The 17776-nt window shown below is 42.5% G+C and overlaps 1 long non-coding RNA gene and 1 pseudogene across 1 annotated transcript; one reads left to right on the top strand and one right to left on the bottom strand.

The window, feature by feature from the left end:
- LOC112068521 (neuroblast differentiation-associated protein AHNAK-like) overlaps nucleotides 1-17542 on the top strand; it is a 49210-nt pseudogene extending 31668 nt beyond the window's left edge.
- Nucleotides 7633-9201, bottom strand: LOC139023947 (uncharacterized). The gene is made up of 2 exons (XR_011475184.1): nucleotides 9138-9201; nucleotides 7633-7746 (listed from the first exon to the last, which is right to left on the bottom strand). It is a non-coding gene; the product is annotated as an uncharacterized lncRNA (long non-coding RNA).
- Nucleotides 17543-17776: the final 234 nt, after the last annotated feature.

A 17776-nucleotide genomic window follows, 5' to 3' on the forward strand; every position in this document is an offset into this window, starting at 1 on the left:
TGAGTGCTTACCTGTAGCCGACTACAGCTAGATTAGAATTCATAAACCCCAAACTAGTGCGTTTACCTGTAAGCCACTACAGCTAGATAGACATTAACAATCACACACATGTTGTTACCTGTGACCACTTACAGCGATAATTAACATAGTGTTACCTGTAGCAGCTACAGTGCATTGATTTAGAAAATTAAACCATTGCTCTCTCTCTCTCTCTCTCTCTCTCTCTCTCTCTCGCTCTCTCTCTCTCTCTCTCTGTCTCAATTCAATTTAAGGACTTTATTGCCTTGGGAAACAGATAATAAAATAGATACTAAACAAAAGATAAATAAACAACGTGTTCCCTCTGAATGTTTTCGGTGTCTGAGGTGTACTATGCCTCTACTCTCTGTCTGCGTCCCAAATGGCACCCTATTCCCTGCCTAGATCTCCAGGTACCCATAGTGCTCCAGTGCCGTGGCAGTAAATGTGACAGTAAATATGATCAGGAGGTAAGGAGATCAAATCAACGGGGAAAGATAACACAAAACAAATCAAGAAAAAAGTGGTTTGCGGTATTCTCAATTGTGTTCCCAAGATTGTGAGATAAAGATTGAGGAAACTTGTTGGATTCCTAGTTGTGACTTCCCTGGCTCCCTCCCTGCTTCCTGTGTAGTTATGACAACTCAATGAAAACAGAGATAATCACTCAGTGGCGTGACTCATATCCTGTTGCTTTTGTTATATCCTGTTGATAGACATGAGCGCATGGTCAGGGGGCTGGTACATAATTACAAATCATTTGTAGACAGCAAATTGACTGCAGGAAGCCCAAACAGATATAATTTTTGACTAAAACATAATTACTTCAAACCTTGCTTACATTTGTATAAGATCACATGTCTCTCTATGATGCGTGGGAATACTTGGAGCTGATCGCCTGGTGATTTGTGTCGTGTGTGTGTCCAACAATGTAAAAAAAATAAAAATAAACATGGGTGCCCAAATACAACCACCCTGCTGAATCCTGCTGTATGGGTTGATTGGACCAAAGGCATCGTCCAGTTAGGGGAACCCTGTTCTACAGATTGGTTTGACCAAATGGATACGGCCACAGAACTCTTTTTTCCCAATACAAGTTTACACTGTAAAATATAATGTAATGTAAGTTGGCTTAACTTAAAAAAGTAAGGAAACCCGATTAAGTTAGGTGAACGTATCTCAATTGGAGTCAATTGGACCCCGAATGGATACAGCCACACTGTATAACATACACGTCTATAGACTATATGTTCATGTATACATGTACAGCACAATCCCCCCAGCAAACGTTCAATGTTGCCTGTGATTTAGTTGACTCACAGTACAGTCTCCATCGGAACGTTCTTCCCATAAAGGTCAGGAATGAACACTGGACACTGGATAGTTCTTCTTCACAGGCTGTGTCCCTAAATGGCACCCTGGACCTTGTCCCAAATGGCACCATGGACCTTGGCCCAAAGTAGTGTACTATGTAGGGAATAGGGTGTAATTTGGGACGCAGGCAACACAGTCTTCTTGATGAATTGGGGTCCCTTTGAAAACGGACATAATTGTCTGTCAGAATCTAAAGCGTGGTGTAACATAGGCCTACACTGTCTGCGTAGGTGGAGGTTCATACAGCACAGACATGGCTTATGTAATTACAAGGGGTGGGATGTTCGAGGAGTTGACATTAACGAAACAATGGGTTGTCTGTCCCCAATGTGTGTGTTGGGTCTTGTCAGCATGTGTTGGACGGGACAGGCACTCACCCTGGCAAGTAAATGATGTAAACAAACCACTTTCTGGCTGTGTTGTATTTGTAGCGTACTGTTTTGTTTATGTGATGTGTAGTACATTAGTTCCATGGCAACTGAATATTGTCAAATTGTATTTGATGTAGCTAGCTTTTTGTAGGCCAACAGTATATTTGACATTTCAAATGGTACAGTTCCATTGTAAGAAAGGGGAGAGCTAGGGTGCAAAAAATGAGTTATAAGCAACGTATGTTTTGGATTGTCCTCCCAGTCAAAGTGCATTATATCTCAACGTGGTCTCAAGYGCATTTCATATTATTCTGTACGTAAATTATAATTCGTAMGATACAGTATGTTATGAATTGCATATCGTACGATATGTTATGAATTACAATTCGTACAATATGTTACGAATTACAAATCGTACAATATGTTACAAATTTGCAAAACCTTGTGTCTACCGTTAGCTAGTTGGCTAACGTTAGCTCTAGGGGTTAGGGTTATGGTTAAAGTTAGGGTTAGGCTTATGGTTAAAGTTAGGGTTAGGGTTATGGTTAAAGTTAGGGTTAGGGTTATGGTTAAAGGTTAGGGTTAGGGGTTATGGTTTAAAGTTGGGTTAGGGTTATGGTTACGTTAGGGTTATTATGGTTAAGGGTTTAGGGTTAGGGTTAGGGTTATGGTTAAAGTTAGGGTTATGGTTAAAGTTAGGGTTATGGTTAAAGTTAGGGTTATGGTTAAGGTTAAGTTGCTAAGTAATTGCTAAGTAGCTAAAATGCTAAATTTGTCTGTGATGAGATTTTGAACACGCAACCTTATGGGTCGCTAGACGTTTTTACATTCTACGCCTACCCATCCACCCTGACCAACCAGCTGCCTTTCATTTTTGCCTTATTAAGTAAACGTCTATCTTATGTAACCATACCAAACGTAACATTCTCATTCGAGTGTCCCGGATTTACTTTTACTATGTTACATCTAGTCTATGAGACCAGGCTGCATATCTGTTGTATATGCATTAACATTGTGTCTGTTGCATCACAGTTCATTTCCTAAAACTTGTCTTGCTAAACCTGTGAAATCAAAAGGGTGGGACCCACTAATCCCTCTCTGTAAGACTTTTCTCCTCTACTAAATGTACTCCTCAGTTCAGACATATTATTTATAGGCTTTCACAACCTCGATAGTTACAAATGAGGAGGTCAATTTCACAACAAATAGTTGACAGAAAATAATTCTGTCAGGAGTCACACCAGGGCGCTTGGTCTTACCTTGACTGAGTTATTTCTATAGGGTCTGATGCCGTGTGTACTAAACAAGAGGTTTGGTTTATGTATGTGTGTGTGTATGTGTGTGTGTGTGTGCATGTGTGTTTTTTTATACAAGCCTGTATGTACGTGTGTGTGTGTGTCTAAAGAATGGAAGCTACAGCCATCATTGTTCTCAGTATTGACATTGGAGCAGAGGTGTAAGCTGCAGGATCAGGCAGCTTTCCTCAGGGTAAGGGTGTGGTCTCAGTCCAACTCCAACCAAATTTCCACAAAACACAGCACAGGAGAGAAACGGAGGGAACTGAGAGTTGGGTGGTTATATAGGACAAGGCAGGACTAATCACCTACCCAGAGTTTTAGCGCCATCTAATGGCCATTGCATACATCTAATGGCCATTTCATACATCTAATGACCATTTCATACATCTAATGACCATTTCATACATCTAATGGCCATTTCATACATCTAATGGCCATTTCATACATCTAATGGCCATTTCATACATCTAATGGCCATTTCATACATCTTGGCCATTTCATACATCTTGGCCATTGCATTATAACAAGAACTTGTTGTAACCATGCAGTGAGTGACAGGTAGAKCATAGTTTTCATAAAAGCAAATACACATGCAAATATGTCAGGTGCCTTACATTTTGTACACATTTTAACAGGGTTTTCTTTTTACAGAATGGTTTGCTGAAGCTGAATGGTTTGCTGAAGCATGTTCATGAATCAACGGTACTGATGTTATCTCATGTTTTGTTTTTCAGTAAAACCAAGGCAGAAAGAAACCACACCAGAGCATAGGCAAAGGACAAGGAAAAACAAAGGTATTTCACCTACTAGAAATCACCTTATTAAGAAATACTATAGTCTTAGTTTGCATTTTATTTTCTATTTCATGTGATTTGTTTTCTCTCTCTCTCTCTCCCCCTTCTCTCTCCCCCCTCTCCCCCCTTCTCTATCCTTCTTCTTCCCCTTCTTCTCTCTCCTCTCCCCTTCTCTCTCCCCTCTCCCCCTCCTTCTCTCTCCCCCTCCCCGCCCGTCTCGTCCTCTCCTCCTCTCTCTCCTTCCCACCTCCTTCTCTCTCCCCTCTCCACCTCCTCTCTCCTTCTCTCTCCCCTCCTTCTCTCTCCTCCTTCTCTCTCCCCCTCTCCCCCACTTCTCTCTCCCCTTTCCCCCTCCTTCTCTCTCCCCCTCTCTCCGCCCCCTCTTCTCTTCCCCTCTCTCCCCTCCTTTCTCTCTCCTTCCTCTCCCCCTCCTTCTCTAAAGTTCAGCCCATGAACTAACTTAATGGTGTTGTTCTCCAAAGCGTCTTTGAGATTCTTCTTGTATTGATAAAAGCCCTATTAACATCTATCGTTATTAAAGGATGGCTGAAGAGGAGGAAACTAGGGAGGTGCTCTTCTCTGACTGGTCGGGTCCAGAGAAACAGGGAATGACCCTTGAGCAGTCAGGCGAAGGAGAGATCTATGTCAAAGAGGTGAAAATGGAGTCGCCTGCTGGACGCACTGGAAGAGTACACGAGGGTATGTAACGGAGTTAGCATTGCTCTTCTGTAAGMTATTCATGAAGTTAATTGATTTCTACAGTTATTTAAGCTCCTGATATATTATAATTTATGTAAGTTGATATACAGTAAGATTTGATAGATCTACCTTTGTTTTATTCAAAATCCATTTTGACTGACGGATTTTTAACATAGTATCAATGTTCTCTTGTGTCCTTCCACCTAAAGGTGATCAAATTGTGGGTGCCACCATCTACTTTGACAACATGAGTTCTGAGGAGACAGCGGAGCTCCTTAAGACCTTAAACAAACACAAGGTTGGTCTGAAACTACAGAACAAGGACAAGTCACCATGCCGCTCCCCCATGGGCACTATGTCACCCTGCCGCTCCCCAATGGGAACTCTGACGTATGAAGGGAAAGGGAGGTTTGGAGGCTCCAGCCAAGACAGTATCCTGGTATGTAGCTATGTTTACTGTGCAAGCAATGTTAAGTGTATTTACTTGTGTGATGGTGCGGCAAAAGATTGGCATTTTACAGGATTTGAATAAGTTTTTCAGTAGCTTTTATGTGAACACCAGGATCGGGGTCAATTCATTTCCTGTCAATTCAGGAAGTACACTGGAATTCCAATTATCTTCAATGGTTTTATAACGAGGAACATTTAGAATTGTAATTAGAATTAGGTTTACTTTCAGAATTCACGGGAATTGAAATTGAAATGAACCCCAACTCTAGTGAACATAGACTTCTTGAATACAGACTATACACATATCTTCTTAAATATACTTACTTCCATATCGAATGTTCATACTGTATTTTTTCAACAATAGTATTATTATCTAATGTAATACATTTATGAATTACTGCAATTACTGATTTCACCTTCTTTTGACGAGAACAGAGTGGGGATGATGAAGATTACAAGAGAATATATTCCAAGAAGATTAAGCCCCGACTGAAGTCTGAGGATCTGGCTGAGGGCGTGGACGTCCATACGGAGCGCCACAGCAGCACCAGCACTGACGGCAGCACGATCACCACTATCACCCGTCGCATCACTACCTACTCTGTAGACATGCCAGGGGGCGTGGACGAGCAGCTTGAGCTCACCGGGCCAGAGTTCAAAGGGAAACGATACGAGCAGTCAGAAGGGGGCAGCTCGTCTCAAATACGAGTTTTACACGGAAGCGGAAGCCCTTCAGGTATAGGAGGTGGATTGGAGGGGGGTGATTTTGAACTAGGAGGTGATGGTGTTTCCTTCACTGGGCCGCATGTAACTAGCTCTTCTGAGAAACACTGGAGCACTGGAGGGGTGAAAACCACCACTATTACGAGGCAGATAGAGGGCGGAGATGGTGGAGCAGCAGGGATCAGATTCAAAGGACCTAACTTTGGAATGTCGGGGGCGAAGGGTCAGCGGGAGTTCGGCCTCTATAGAGGGGGTGAGCAGGGAGACGGGAGCTTTCAGGTTTCAGGTGACTCAGCTGACTACCAGGCAGGATCAGTCAATGTCACYATCCCTGGAAGAACAACAAATATTTCCTCCAGCTCCATATCAATGGGTAAAGGGGAGGTGAGAGGAGTAGACGTTAATTTGCCTGGTAGAGGCAGTGCAGACTGGCAGGGTAGGGTCAGAGGATCAGTACCTGGAATAACCATTAGTGATCAACAGATGAGAGAGTCTGGGATCGTAGGTCACTCCGGAGGCAACCAGGGTGGGGTTTCCTTACCCAGCATGCCAGGCACTGATACAGGGTTGAATGGAGGCAAGATATCAACAGACATAAGAGCGCCYACACTTGACATCAGTACCCCAGGCATGAAGGAGTCTGGCTCAGTGAAAACGTCTGTAAAAGGACCGTCWGTAAAAGGAACGACCATTGAAAATGAAAGCAAACTTAAAGGTGGCATCAAAATGCCATCATTTGGACTGAACACTGCAGGTACAGAAAGCGATGGAGATGTTAAACTACCGAAGGTGAAGGGTAGTGTAGATGTTTCGGTTCCCGGAGTAGATGTAGATGTATCAGGCCCATCTATGAATGTTAAAGAAGAAAAGAAGATAGGTGGTATTGATATCAAAGCACCTAAAGTAGACATTAACGTTTCAGGTGTTGATGTTCATGATCCAGAAGGCGGTTTCAAGATACCCAAAGTAAAGATGCCATCATTTGGAATCAAAGGAGCGGGACGTGAGGGACCAGATGTTGATGTCAACCTACCAAAAACTGACATTGACATCAAGTCTCCCAAAGTCGACATTAAAGGTCCAGAACTTGACATTGAAGGTCCAGATAGTAAAATCAAAGGGTCAAAATTCAAGATGCCGTCAATATCAGGACKAAACATCTCAATGCCCGACGTGGACTTCAATCTGAAAGGTCCAAAGATGAAAGGAGATTTTGATGTGTCAGGAGACCTCAAAGCACCCAAAGTAGACATTGAAGGTCCAGATGTTGACATTGAAGGTTCAGGAGAATTTAAGATGCGAAAGATGAAGATGCCGTCATTTGGAATCAAAGGACCKAAACTGGAGGGGCCAGATGTTGATCTCAACCTTCCTAAAGCTGACACTGACATCAAGGCTCCCAATGTTGACATTAAAGGTCCATCAATATCAGGARCAAAGATCTCCATGCCCGATATGGACCTCAACCTAAAAGGTCCAAAGATGAAGGGACATTTCGATGTATCAGGGCGCAAGATAGAAGGAGACCTCAAAGCACCCAAAGTAGACATAGAGGGGCCAGATCTTGACATTGAAGGTTCAGGAGGATTTAAGATGCCAAAGATGAAGATGCCATCATTTGGATTCAAAGGACCTAAATTGGAGGGTCCAGATGTTGATGTTAACCTACCAASAGCTGATATAGACATCAAAGCTCCCAAAGTGGACATMAAAGGTCCAGAACTTGACATTGAAGGCCCTGATGGTAAAATCAAAGGGCCGAAATTCAAGATGCCGTCAATGTCAGGACCAAAGATCTCCATGCCTGATYTGGACTTCAACCTAAAAGGTCCAAAGATGAAGGGAGATTTCGATGTGTCAGGGCCCAAGATAGAAGGAGACCTCAAAGCACCCAAAGTAGACATAGAGGGGCCAGATGTTGACATTGAAGGTTCAGGAGGATTTAAAATGCCAAAGATGAAGATGCCATCATTTGGATTCAAAGGACCTAAATTGGAGGGTCCAGATGTTGATGTTAACCTACCCAAGAGTGAATAGACTCAAAGCCCCAAAATGGACATTAAGGTCCAGAACTTGACATGAAGGCCCTGATGTAAAATCAAAGGGCCGAAATTCAAGATGCCGTCAATATCAGGACAAAGATCTCCATGCCTGATGTGGATTCAATCTGAAAGGCCCAAAGGTGAAGGGAGATTTTGATATGTCAGGAGACCTTAAAGCACCCAAAGTAGACATTGAAGGTCAGATCTTGACATTGAAGTCCAGATGGAAAATACAAAGGGCCAAATTCAAGATGCCATCAATGTCAGGACCAAAGATCTCCATGCCCGATGGGACTTCAAACCTAAAAGGTCCAAAGATGAAGGGAGATTTCGATGTGTCAGGGCCAAGATAGAAGGAGACCTCAAACACCCAAAGTAGAATAGAGGGCCAGATCTTGACATTGAAGGTTCAGGAGGATTTAAGATGCCAAAGATGAAGATGCCATCATTTGGATTCAAAGGCCTAAATTGGAGGGTCCAGATGTTGATGTTAACCTACAAAAGCTGATATAGACATCAAAGCCCCCAAGTGGACATTAAAGGTCCAGAATTTGACATTGAAGGCCCTGATGGTAAAATCAAAGGCCAAAATTCAAGATGCCGTCAATGTCAGGACCAAAGATCTCCATGCCTGATGTGGACTTCAATCTGAAAGGCCCAAGAATGAAGGGAGATTTCGATTGTCAGGGCCAAGATAGAAGGAGACCTCAAGCACCCAAAGTAGACAATAGAGGGGCCAGATGTTGACATTGAAGGTTCCGGAGGATTTAAGATGCCAAAGTGAAGATGCCATCATTTGGATTCAAAGGCCTAACTTGGAGGGTCCAGATGTTGATGTCAACCTACCAAGAGCTGATATAGACATCAAAGCCCAAAGTGGACATTAAAGGTCCAGAACTTGACATTGAAGGCCCTGATGGTAAAATCAAAGGGCCGAAATTCAAGATCCGTCAATGTCAGGACCAAATAATCTCCATGCTGATGTGGACTTCAATCTGAAAGGCCCAAAGGTGAAGGGAGATTTTGATATGTCAGGAGACCTTAAAGCACCCAAAGTAGACATTGAAGGTCCAGATCTTGACATGAAGGTCAGATGGAAAATCAAAGGGCCGAAATTCAAGATGCCGTCAATGTCAGGACCAAAAGATCTCCATGCCTGATGTGGACTTTCAACCTAAAAGGTCCAAAGATGAAGGGAGATTTCGATGTGTCAGGGCCCAAGATAGAAGGAGACCTCAAAGCACCCAAAGTAGACATAGAGGGGCCAGATGTTGACATTGAAGTTCAGGAGGATTTAAGATGCAAAGATGAAGATGCCATCATTTGGATTCAAAGACCTAAATTGAGGGTCCAGATGTTGATGTTAACCTTCCAAGAGCTGATATAGACTATCAAGCTCCCAAAGTGGACATTGAAGGTCCAAGACTTGACATTGAAGGCCCTGATGGTAAAATCAAAGGGCCGAAATTCAAGATGCCGTCAATATCAGGACCAAAGATCTCCATGCCTGATGTGGACTTCAACCTGAAAGGCCCAAAGGTGAAGGGAGAGTTTGATATGTCAGGAGACTTAAAGCACCCAAAGTAGACATTGAAGGTCAGATCTTGACATTGAAGGTCCAGATGGAAAAATCAAAGGGCCGAAATTCAAGATGCCGTCAATGTCAGGACCAAAGATCCCATGCCTGATGGGACTTCAATCTGAAAGGTCAAAGATAAGGAGACGTGGACATGTCTGTGCAATGATTGAAGTGACCGAAATCACCCAAAGTAGATATTGAAGGTCCAGATGTTGCATTGAAGGTTCAGGAGGATTTAAGATGCCAAAGATGAAGATGCCTCTATGTCTGGCCAAATGTCAATGCCTGATATTGATTTCAACTCAAAGGCCAAAGTTCAAGGGGGGAGTTGAGGGAGAAATCAGTCCACCAAAGCTGAATATTGATGGATTGGATGTCTCAATGAGACGTCTGACATTGACACCAAAGAAGTCTAAGTTCAAAATGCAAGTTTGGATTCGGAGGGCCAAAATCAAGTCTCCTGAGTTGATGTAAATCTAGCAAAGCAGATATTAAGTCAAAGTACGAAAGGTAGTGTTTAACCTTGAGCTTGATGTTGGGGCTACCAGCCCTAAGGTCAAAGATCCAAATTAAAAATGCCAAAATTTGGATTCAGAAGCCCGAAGGTAAGAACCAGATATAGATATTTAAATACCTAAAGCTGATGTCGGCATTAAGGGACCAGTTGACTTAAAGGTCCGAGACTGGACAATTGAAGGCCCAGAATGGTAAAATCAAAGGGCCAAAAATTCAAGATGCCATCCATATCTGGACCAATATCTCCATGCCTGATATGGACTTCAACCTGAAAGGTCCAAAGATGAAGGGAGATGTTTGATATGTCAGGAGACTCAAAGCACCCAAAGTAGACATTAAGTCCAGATGTTGATATCGAAGGTTCAGGAGGATTTAAGATGCCAAAGATGAAAATGCCATCCTTTGGATTCAAAGGACCTAACTGGAGGGTCCGGATTGTCGATCTAACCTACCTAAAGCTGAACATTAACGTTGAAGGTCCAGAAATTGACATTGAAGGCCCAGATGGTAAAATCAGAGGGCCAGAATTCAAGATGCCTTCAATGTCAGGACCAAAGATATCAATGCCAGATATGGATTTCAACCTGAAAGGTCCAAAGGTAAAAGGGAGATTTGATGTGTCAGCCCCAAGATGAAGGAGACCTCAAAGCACCCAAATGGACATTGAAGGTCCAGATGTTGACATTGAAGGTCAGGAGGATTTAAATGCCAAGATGAAAATGCCTCTTTGGATTCAAAGGACCCAAATGGAGGGGCCAGATGTTGATCTCAACCTCCTAAAGCTGACATTGATATTAAGGGCCAATGTTGACATCAAAGGTCCAGAACTGGACATTGAAGGCCCAGATGGTAAAATCAAAGGGCCAAAATTCAAGATGCATCCATATCTGGACCAAATATCTCCATGCCTGATATGGACTTCAACCTGAAAGGTCCAAAGATGAAGGGAGATGTTGATATGTCAGGAAACCTCAAAGCACCCAAAGTAGACATTAAAGGTCCAGATGTTGAATATCGAAGGTTCAGGAGGATTTAAGATGCCAAAGATGAAAATGCCATCCTTTGGATTCAAAGGACCTAACCTGGAGGGTCCGGATGTCGATCTCAACCTACCTAAAGCTGACATTAACGTTGAAGGTCCAGAATTGACATTGAAGGCCCAATGGTAAATCAGAGGGCCAAATTCAAGATGCCTTCAATGTCAGGACCAAAGATATCAATGCCAAGATATGGATTCAACCTGAAAGGTCCAAAGGTAAGGGAGATTTGAGTGTCAGTCCCCAAGATCGAAGGAGACCTCAAAGCACCCAAAAAGACATTGAAGGTCCAGATGTTGACATTGAAGGTTCAGGAGGATTTAAGATGCCAAAGATGAAGATGCCTCCTTTGGATTCAAAGGACCCAAACTGGAGGGGCCAGATGTTGATCTCAACCTTCCTAAAGCTGACATTGAATATAAGGGGCCCAATGTTGACATCAAAGGTCCAGAACTGGACATTGAAGGCCAGATGGTAAAATCAAAGGGCCAAAATTCAAGATGCCATCCATATCTGGACCAAAATATCTCCATGCCTGATATGGACTTCAACCTGAAAGGTCCAAAGATGAGGGAGATGTTGATATGTCAGGAGACCTCAAAGCACCCAAAGTAGACATTAAAGGTCCAAATGTTGACATCGAAGGTTCAGGAGGATTTAAGATGCCAAGATGAAAAATGCCATCCTTTGGATTTAAAGGACCTAACCTGGAGGGTCCGGATGTCGATCTCAACCTACCTAAAGCTGACATTAACGTTGAAGTCCAGAAATTGACATTGAAGGCCCAGATGGTAAAATCAGAGGGCCAAAATTCAAGATGCCTTCAATGTCAGGACCAAAGATATCAATGCCCAGATATGGATTTCAACCTGAAAGGTCCAAAGGTAAAGGGAGATTTTGATGTGTCAGTCCCAAGATCGAAGGAGACCTCAAAGCACCCAAATGGACATTGAAGGTCCAGATGTTGACATTGAAGGTTCAGGAGGATTAAGATGCCAAAGATGAAGATGCCGTCCTTTGGATTCAAAGGACCCAAACTGGAGGGGCCAGATGTTGATCTCAACCTTCCTAAAGCTGACATTGATATTAAGGGGCCCAATGTTGACATCAAAGGTCCAGAACTGGACATTGAAGGCCCAGATGGTAAAATCAAAGGGCCAAAATTCAAGATGCCATCCATATCTGGACCAAATATCTCCATGCCTGATATGGACTTCAACCTGAAAGGTCCAAAGATGAAGGGAGATGTTGATATGTCAGGAGACCTCAAAGCACCCAAAGTAGACATTAAAGGTCCAAAGTTGACATCGAAGGTTCAGGAGGATTTAAGATGCCAAAGATGAAAATGCCATCCTTTGGATTAAAGGACCTAACCTGGAGGGTCCGGATGTCGATCTCAACCTACCTAAGCTGACATTAACGTTGAAGGTCCAGAAATTGACATTGAAGGCCCAGATGGTAAAATCAGAGGGCCAAAATTCAAGATGCCTTCAATGTCAGGACCAAAGATATCAATGCCGAGATATGGATTTCAACCTGAAAGGTCCAAAGGTAAAGGGAGATTTTGATGTGTCAGTCCCCAAGATCGAAGGAGACCTCAAAGCACCCAAAATGGACATTGAAGGTCCAGATGTTGAAACATTGAAGGTTCAGGAGGATTTAAGATGCCAAAGATGAAGATGCGTCCTTTGGATTCAAAGGACCCAAACTGGAGGGGCCAGATGTTGATCTCAACCTTCCTAAAGCTGACATTGATATTAAGGGGCCCAATGTTGACATCAAAGGTCCAGAACTGGACATTGAAGGCCCAGATGGTAAAATCAAAGGGCCAAAATTCAAGATGCCATCCATATCTGGACCAAATATCTCCATGCCTGATATGGACTTCAACCTGAAAGGTCCAAAAATGAAGGGAGATGTTGATATGTCAGGAGACCTCAAAGCACCCAAAGTAGACATTAAAGGTCCAGATGTTGACATCGAAGGTTCAGGAGGATTTAAGATGCCAAAGATGAAAGATGCCATCCTTTGGATTCAAAGGACCTAACCTGCAGGGTCCGGATGTCGATCTCAACCTACCAAAAGCTGACATTAACGTTGAAGGTCCAGAAATTGACATTGAAGGCCCAGATGGTAAAATCAGAGGGCCAAAATTCAAGATGCCTTCAATGTCAGACCAAAGATATCAATGCCAGATATGGATTTCAACCTGAAAGGTCCAAAGTTAAAGGGAGATTTTGATGTGTCAGTCCCCAAGATCGAAGGAGACCTCAAAGCACCCAAAATGGACATTGAAGGTCCAGATGTTGACATTGAAGGTTCAGGAGGATTTAAAATGCCAAAGATGAAGATGCCGTCCTTTGGATTCAAAGGACCCAAACTGGAGGGGCAGATGTTGATCTCAACCTTCCTAAAGCTGACATTGATATTAAGGGGCCCAATGTTGACATCAAAGGTCCAGAACTGGACATTGAAGGCCCAGATGGTAAAATCAAAGGGCCAAAATTCAAGATGCCATCCATATCTGACCAAAATATCTCCATGCCTGATATGGACTTCAACCTGAAAGGTCCAAAGATGAAGGGAGATGTTGATATGTCAGGAGACCTCAAAGCACCAAAGTAGACATTAAAGGTCCAGATGTTGACATCGAAGGTTCAGGAGGATTTAAGATGCCAAAGATGAAAATGCCATCCTTTGGATTCAAAGGACCTAACCTGGAGGGTCCGGATGTCGATCTCAACCTACCAAAGCTGACATTAACGTTGAAGGTCCAGAAATTGACATTGAAGGCCCAGATGGTAAAATCAGAGGGCCAAAATTCAAGATGCCTTCAATGTCAGGCCAAAGATATCAATGCCAGATATGGATTTCAACCTGAAAGGTCCAAAGTTAAAGGGAGATTTTGATGTGTCAGTCCCCAAGATCGAAATAGACCTCAAAGCACCCAAAATGGACATTGAAGGTCCAGATGTTGACATGAAGGTTCAGGAGGATTTAAAATGCCAAAGATGAAAAATGCCTTCCTTTGGATTCAAAGGACCCAACTGGAGGGGCCAGATGTTGATCTCAACCTTCCTAAAGCTGACAATTGATATTAAGGGGCCCAATGTTGACATCAAAGGTCCAGAACTGGACATTGAAGGCCCAGATGGTAAAATCAAAGGGCCAAAATTCAAGATCCATCCATATCTGGACCAAATATCTCCATGCCTGATTATGGACTTCAACCTGAAAGGTCCAAAGATGAAGGGAGATGTTGATATGTCAGGAGACCTCAAAGCACCCAAAGTAGACATTAAAGGTCCAAATGTTGACATCGAAGGTTCAGGAGGATTTAAGATGCCAAAGATGAAAATGCCATCCTTTGGATTTAAAGGACCTAACCTGGAGGGTCCGGATGTCGATCTCAACCTACCAAAGCTGACATTAACGTTGAAGGTCCAGAAATTGACATTGAAGGCCCAGATGGTAAAATCAGAGGGCCAAAATTCAAGATGCCTTCAATGTTCAGGACCAAAGATATCAATGCCAGATATGGATTTCAACCTGCAAGGTCCAAAGGTGAAGGGAGATTTTGATATGTCAGGAGACCTTAAAGCACCCAAAGTAGACATCGAAGGTCCAGATGTTGAAGGTTCAGGAGGATTTAAGATGCCAAAGATGAAGATGCCATCATTTGGATTCAGAGGACCTAAACTGGAGGGTCCACATGTCGATCTTAACCTACCTAAAGCTGATATTGACATCAAGGTACCTAGTGTTGACATTTCACGTACAGATCTCGACATCAGAGGTCCTGATGCAAAGTTGTCAGGTGGTTCCCTTGATATGGGATGTCCCAGTTTCAGTATTGAAAAACCAGAGATCAAGTTTCCAAAGTTCAAAGGTCCCACCTTTGGTATTAAGTCCCCAGAAGTTGAAGGTCCTGAACTGAATATTTCTCACAGAAAGACTGATGTGAAAGCACCCGAGGTTGACCTTAACCTAGGGGATGCAAATATCAAAGGACCTAAATTCAATGCACCAAAGATCCATATGGGAGGAAAGAGCCCCAAATTAGATGTTAATTTGCCAGAGGTTGACAGTAGTCTAGAAGCCCCTGATGTTGACGTTCATGTCAAAGGAAAGAAAGGCAAATTCAAACTACCCAAAATCAAAGGGAAAGCAAAGAAACCTGATGTTGATATTGACCTTGAAACTTCAGGTGTAGATTTAGATGTTGACTCTCCTGAGCTTCACCTGAAAGGAGCAAAAGTAAAGAAACCCTTCTTTGGAAAACTTCATTTCCCCGATGTGGAATTTGATGTAAAATCTCCCAAAGTTAAAGGTGATGGCTCTCTGTCTGGTGGCTTGTCATCTGGGAGCCTACAAGCCAACATTGGGGGCCCAGATGTAAACGTGGAAGTCCCAGATGTAAAAACTAAGTCTAACATGAAATTTCCAGGGATGAAAGTCAAAGGGCCCCAGGTAAATGTCTCTGATGTTGACGTAAATGTGAACGGGAAAAATCTGAAAGGAGAGGCAAGCCTCTCAGGAGGTTTTAAAGATCCTAAGACAGATATTGGAGGAGGAGTAGATGTAGACTCAAATATTTCAGGATACGGTGGACTACATTTCCCAGAGGGACATGTATCATTCCCCAAAATCAGTGTTCAAAAGTACCATGGACCAGAGATGGGAGTAGATGTTGATGCAGGGTTAGAAGCAGGGGCAGGAGCAGGGTTAGCAGTGGGGGGTGGGAAGGTTGATGTGCAGACTCCTTCGGTTAGTGGTAGAGTTAGTTCTCCGAGCCTGGAGTTGCACAGCCCAGACGTGAAGAACAGTGGTGGTAAAGTGAATGTGAAGATGCCAAGGTTCGGTTTTGGCAAGTCAAAAGCAAAGGGAGGTAGTGCAGCGGAACTAAGCTTCCAGGGGCCGGACGCAGAACTTGGAGCCGGTGGTCGTGGCGGCGTTAAGGGCTCCAAAGAGTTGAGTTTAAGTCATGGGGAGTTAGTAAGTGGCAAGTTGTCAGTAGAGGGAGGATCTGGGCTTAGTGTGTCCCCTAAGAGCAAGTCGGCCTCACTGGATCTTTTTAAGAAATCAAGGCATCGGTCTTCCTCTGTGGCGAGTGACGAGGGAGATCTGGCTGCGTCTTCCCCCTCAAGTCACTTAAGTGCTGAGGGTGGCGACATCTCTGTTGATGTTGGGGGGGCCAAGGTGAAAGGAAAGAAGAGCAAGTCAAAGTTTGGCACCTTTGGTGGTTTTGGCTCAAAGTCGACGGGCTCATATGAAGTGACACTGGGTGAAGATAGTGAAGAGAGAATAGAGGGAAGTGGTGGTGTATCTCTCCCCTCTAAAAAGTCGAGAATCGCCTCATCTTCCAGCAGCGACAGTGGGTCTAGAGGTGGTTTCCATTTCCCAAAACTTGAGTTTTCTATGTCACCAAAGAAATGAATGAATTGTTGARGCTAATTATAAACTCTCTCATATGCTACCCAATTATCTTCTCCGTATACACAACAGCCCTATCTGCTCAAGAATTTAAAACTTGACAGACGAGTTCACATCTCATCTCAATGTAACATTACGTGTGTGTTATTCCCTTTGGACTTTCTCCACACATTTTACTTATTACATATGGGGTACATGACATTGTTCAGACTACAATTTAACTGTAAATAAGATGAATCTGTATTGTAATATTAAGTATTGTCTTTTGTACATAGTCAAAATTTATTGAACATAAATCTCACCAAATTCATACCAATAGTGCCTGTTTAGTCCCACTGTTGTAATGCATTATTGTATTGTATTATTCTGTTAAAATGCATTTTGTCAAGATTAGGTATTTTTATATCCAGGGTTCTATTGCACAAAAAATAGTATAGATTCAATTGTTATTTTTAAGAAAAGTATGTTTATACACACAGCAAAAACCAACAACCGTTATAACTACTTTTYCGTTTTTATGTATGAAACGATTTACTTTTGTTTTTGAAACTTTGGATATGTAATCGTTGCAGAAACGTATTTACTCAACATAAAGCCGTCCCTGTATACCAATGCAATTAGAGACCATAATTGCAAATAAAAACAATGTTTCTGTTTACTAATAAACTCTATTTACTGTTGTTATTCATCTTTGAGAGAGAGCAGGCATTTAATTATTATGATTTTTTTTTTTTTACATCCATTTTGATTATTACAATTCGTCCCTTTTCGCTTCAAAACCTTTAATTTGAATTCTGCTCAAATGCCAAAATGGAAGGTGCACATTGGAAAATAGTACACCATATGCTGAGGAATCCATTTGTATTTTTGTACAATCAAGATATTTAGAAATGTAAAGAAACAAATCAGGCTTTTTTTATGGAGACATTCTCTCTCTCACCATCTCTCTATTTCTCTCCCTCACTGTCTCCCTTAATGCAAGTCTCTGGTGTTTGGTTATACTAAAGAAAATGTATGACTATCATGAATAAAGAGTCACGCTATATTTTTTACCTGTATAGCAAAATAAATATCTGCAATGTTAATAACAGAGAAAGAAAAAAAATGTAATTTGCTTTTATTTGATGGAGTTTTTAATTAATTTGCATCTATTGTGTTTCATGTGTTTCATTCTGCAAAATAAATCAAATAAACGGTTAACGTACCAATTGTCCCTGGTTTTATTTTATATCACCGTCTTTATCATCCCCACCCCATTATTTAACAATGTCACGCCCTGATCTGTTTCACCTGTCCTTGTGATTGTCTCCACCCCCTCCACGTGTTGCTTATTTTCCCCAGTGTATTTATCCCTGTGTTTCCTATCTCTGTGTATTTATCCCCGTGTTTCCTGTCTTTCTGTCCCAGTGTATTTATCCCTGTGTTTCCTGTCTCTCTGTCCC

Source organism: Salvelinus sp. IW2-2015, unplaced genomic scaffold (genome assembly GCF_002910315.2).
Source record: "Salvelinus sp. IW2-2015 unplaced genomic scaffold, ASM291031v2 Un_scaffold552, whole genome shotgun sequence".
NCBI lineage: Eukaryota > Metazoa > Chordata > Actinopteri > Salmoniformes > Salmonidae > Salvelinus > Salvelinus sp. IW2-2015.